At 46.1% G+C, this 4,266-nt stretch overlaps 1 long non-coding RNA gene across 1 annotated transcript; it reads left to right on the plus strand.

Annotated features, from left to right (window-relative positions):
* Positions 1-1,133: 1,133 nt before the first annotated feature.
* Positions 1,134-3,004, plus strand: LOC113614966 (uncharacterized). Its single transcript, XR_003430795.1, has 3 exons — positions 1,134-1,243; positions 2,162-2,186; positions 2,979-3,004. It is a non-coding gene; the product is annotated as an uncharacterized LOC113614966 (long non-coding RNA).
* Positions 3,005-4,266: the final 1,262 nt, after the last annotated feature.

Consider the following 4,266-nt stretch of genomic DNA (forward strand, 5'->3'; position numbering starts at 1 on the left):
GGTACAGATTAGGGTACAGGATAGGGTACGACTACGGTTTATGGTTAGTGTACGTGGTAGGGTAATGTTTAGTGTTAGTGTAAGGGTTAGGATTATGGTACGGGTTAGGAAAAGGCTTCGAGTACAGGTTAGGGTTAGGGTTAGGTTTAGGGATCGGGTACGGTGTAGGGTACAGGTTAGGGTATGACAAACCCTTAGGGTTAATGAACGTGTTAGTGTATGGGTAAGTGTTAGTGTATGGTTTAGGATTAGGGTACGGGTTAGGGTAAGGCTTCAGGTAAGGGTTAGAGTTAGGGTTAGTGTTAGGGTTAGGCATAGGGAATGGGTACAGTTTAGGGTACGGCTTAGGGTATGACGACAGTTTAGGGTTAGGGTTAGGTTTAGTGTTTCGGTTACGGAACAGATATGGTTTAAGGTACAGGTTAGTGTACAACAACAGTTTAGGGTTAGCGTACGTGTTATGGTACGAGTTAGTGTTAGTGTACGGGTTAGGATTACGTTACGATTTAGGGTAAGGCTTCGGGTAAGGGTTAGGGTTAGGGTAAGGGTTAGGTTTAGGGAATAGGTATGGTTTAGGGTACAGTTTATTATATGAGAACGGTTTAGGCTTAGTGTAAATATTAGGTTACGGGATAGTGTACGGGTTAGGATTAGGGAACGGGTTAGGGTAAGGCTTTGGGAAAGAGTTAGGGTTAGTGTTAGAGAATGAGTACGGTTTAGTGTACAGTTTAGTGTACGACAACGGTTTAGGTTTAGTGTACATGTTAGGGTATGTGTTAGTGTCAGTGTATGGGTTAGGATTCCTGTACAGGTTATGGTAAGGCTTCGGGTAAAGTTTATGTTTAGGGTTAGGCTTCGGGTTAGGCTTAGGGAAAGGGTAAGGTTTAGGGTAGAGGTTAGGGTACAACAACGGTTCAGGTTTAGCGTACCTGTTAGGGTACGGGTTAGAATTAGGGAACCGGTTAGTGTAACGCTTCGTGTGTAAGGGTTAGGGTTAGTGTTAGAGAATGGGTACGGTTTAGGATATAGGTTAGGGTACAACAACAGTTTAGTTTTAGCATACGTGTTAGGGTAGGTGTTACTGTTAGTGTGCGGGTTAGGTTTATGGTATGGGTTAGGGTAAAGCTTTGGGTAAGTGTTACGGTTAGGGTTGGGGTTAGGGTTATGGAACGGGTATGGTTTAAGGAACAGATTAGGGTACGACAATGTTTTAGGGTTAGAATACGTGTTAGGGTATGGGTTAGTTTTAGTGTATGGGTTAGGATTAGGGTACGGATTAGGGTAAGGCATTGGGTAAGGGTTACGGTTAGGGTTACGGTTAAGGAACGGGCATGGTTTAGGGTACAGGTTAGGTAATGACAACGGTTTAGTGTTCGTGTACGTGTTAGGGTACGGTTTAGTGTTAGTGTACGGGTTAGGATTAGGGTACGGGTTAGGGTAAAGCTTCGGTTAAGTATTAGGGTAAGGGTTAGGGTTAGGGGACGGGTACGGTTTAGGGTACAGGTTAGGGTACGACAACAATTTAGGGTTAGCATACGTGTTAAGTTACGGTTTAGTGTTAGTGTTCGGGTTAGGGTAAGGCATCGGGTAAGGATTAGGGATAGGGTTAGGTTTAGGGTTAGGGTTAGGGAATGGGGATGGTTTAGGGTACAAGTTAGGGTACGACAATGGTTTAGGGTTAGCGTACATGTTAGGGTACGGGTAAGTGTTAGTGTACGGGTTAGGATTAGGGTACAGGTTAGGGTAAGGCTTTGGGTAAACGTTAGTGTTAGGGTTATGGTTAAGGAATGGGAGCAGTTTAGGGTACATGTTAGGGTACGACAATGGTTTAGGGTTAGCCTACGTGTTTGGGTACGGGTTAGTGTTAGTGTACGGGTTAGGATTAGGGTACGGGTTAGCGTAAGGCTTCGGGTAAGGGTTAGGGTTAGGGTTAGGGAATGGGGATGGTTTAGGATACAGGTTAGGGTACAACAAAGGTTTAACATTAGCGTATTTGTTAGGGTACGGGTTAGTGTTATTGTATGGGTTAGGATTAGGGTACAGGTTAGGGTAAGGCTTCGGGTAAGGGTTAGGGTTAGGGTTAGGGAATGAGGACGGTTTAGGGTACAGTTTAGGGTATGACAAAGGTTTAGTGTTAGCGTACGTGTTAGGATATGGGTAGGTATTAGGTTACGGGTTAGGGTAAGGTTTCAGTTAAGGGTTAGGGTTAGGGTTAGGGAATGGGGACGGTTTAGGGTACAGGTTAGGGTACGACAATGGTTTAGGGTTAATGTACGGATTAGGGTAAGTGTTAGGGTTAGTGTACGGGTTAGTATTAGGGTAAGGGTTAGGGTAAGATTTCGGGTAAGGGTTAGGTTTGGGGTTAGGGTTAGGAAACGGGGACGGTTTAGGGTACAGGTTAGGGTACGACAACAGTATAGGGTTAGTATACGTGTTAGGGTATGGCTCAGTGTTAGTGTACGGGTTAGGATTAGGGTATGGGTCAGTGTAAGGCTTCACGTAAAAGTTAGGGTTAGGGTTAGTTTTAGGGTTAGTGTTAGGGAACGGGGACTGTTCAGGGTACAGGTTAGGGTACGACGATGGTTTAGGGTTCGCTTATGTGTTAGGGTATGGGTTAGTGTTAGTGTATGGGTTAGGATTTGGGTATGGGTTTGGGTAAGGCCTCGGGTAAGGGTTAGGGTTAGGGAACCGGGACGGTTTAGGGTACAGGTTAGGGTACAACAACGGTTTAGTGTTAGCCTACCTGTTACGGTATGGGTTAGTGGTGGTGTACGGGTCAGCATTAGGGTATGGTTTAGTGTAAGGCTTCGGGTAAGGGTTAGGATTACGGTTACGGTTAGTGTTAGTGAACGGGGACGGTTTAGGGTATAGGTTAGGGTATGTTAAAAGTTTAGGGGTAGCGTACATGTTAGGGTACGGCTTAGTGTTAGTGTACGGGTTGGGTTTAGGGTACGGGTTAGGCGAAGCCTTCGGGTAAGGGTTAGAGTTAGGTTTAGGGAATGGGGACGGTTTAGGGTACAGGTTAGGGTACAATAATGGTTTAGGGTTAGTGTACATGTTAGGATACGGGTTAGTGTCAGTGTAACGGTTAGGTTTATGGTACGTGTTAGGGTAAGGCTTCGGGTAAGGGTTAGGGTTAGGTTTAGGGTTAGGGTTAGGGAACGGGGACGGTTTAGGGTACAGGTTAGGTTACGACAATGGTATAGCGTTAGCATACATGTTAGGGTATGGTTAGTGTTAGTGTACGGGTTAGGGTTAGGGAACGGGGACGGTTTAGAGTACAAGTTACGGTATGACAACGGTTTACGGTTAGCGTACATGTTAGGGTACTGGTTAGTGTTTGTGTATGGGTTAGGATTAGGGTACAGGTTAGTTTAAGACTTCAGGTAAGTGTTAGGGTTAGGGTTAGTCTTAGGGTTATGGAACGGGGACGGTTTAGGGTACAGGTTATGGTATGACAATGGTTTAGTGTTAGCGTACGTTTTAGGGTACAGGTTAGTGTTAGTGTACGGGTTACGATTATGGTACGGTTTAGGGTAAGGCTTCAGGTTAGAGTTAGGTTTAGGGTTAGGGTTAGGCGATGGGGACGGTTTAGGGTACAGTTTAGGGTACGACAATGGTTTAGGGTGAGCGTACGTGTTAGGGTACTGGTTAGGATTAGGGGATGGGTTAGGGTAAGGCTTCGGGCAAGGGTTAGTGTTAGGTTTAGGGTTAGGGTTAGGGGATGGGGACGGTTTAGGATACAAGTTAGGGTACGACAACTGTTTAGGGTGAGCGTACGTGATATGGTACGGATTAGTGTTAGCGTACGGTTTAGGATTAGGTGACGGGTTAGGTTAAGGCTTTGGTTAAGGGTTAGGGTTAGGGTTAGGGCTAGGGTTAGGGGACGGGGACTGTTTAGGGTACAGGTTAGGGTATGGCAACGATTTAGGGTGAGTGTGTGTCTTAGGGTACGGGTTAGTGTTTACATACGGGTTAGGATTAGGGGACGGATTAGGGTAAGGCTACGGGTAAGATATAGGGTTAGGGTTAGGGTAGGTGATGGGGAGAGGGTTAGGGGTTGGGGATGGTTTAGGGTACAGGTTAGTGTATGACAACGCTTCTGGGTGAGCGTACGTGTTAGGGTATGGGTTAGGATTAGGGGACGGGTCAGGTTAAGGCTCTGGGTAAGGGTTAGGGTTACGTTTAGGTTTAAGGTTTAGGGGACGGGGACAGTTTTGGGTACAGGTTAGGGTACGACAACGGTTTAGGGTGAGCGTACGTGTT

The sequence above is a fragment of the Aethalodelphis obliquidens genome, unplaced genomic scaffold (genome assembly GCF_003676395.1).
Source record: "Aethalodelphis obliquidens isolate GAN/ISIS:26980383/991018 unplaced genomic scaffold, ASM367639v1 scaffold109, whole genome shotgun sequence".
Classification (NCBI taxonomy): domain Eukaryota; kingdom Metazoa; phylum Chordata; class Mammalia; order Artiodactyla; family Delphinidae; genus Aethalodelphis; species Aethalodelphis obliquidens.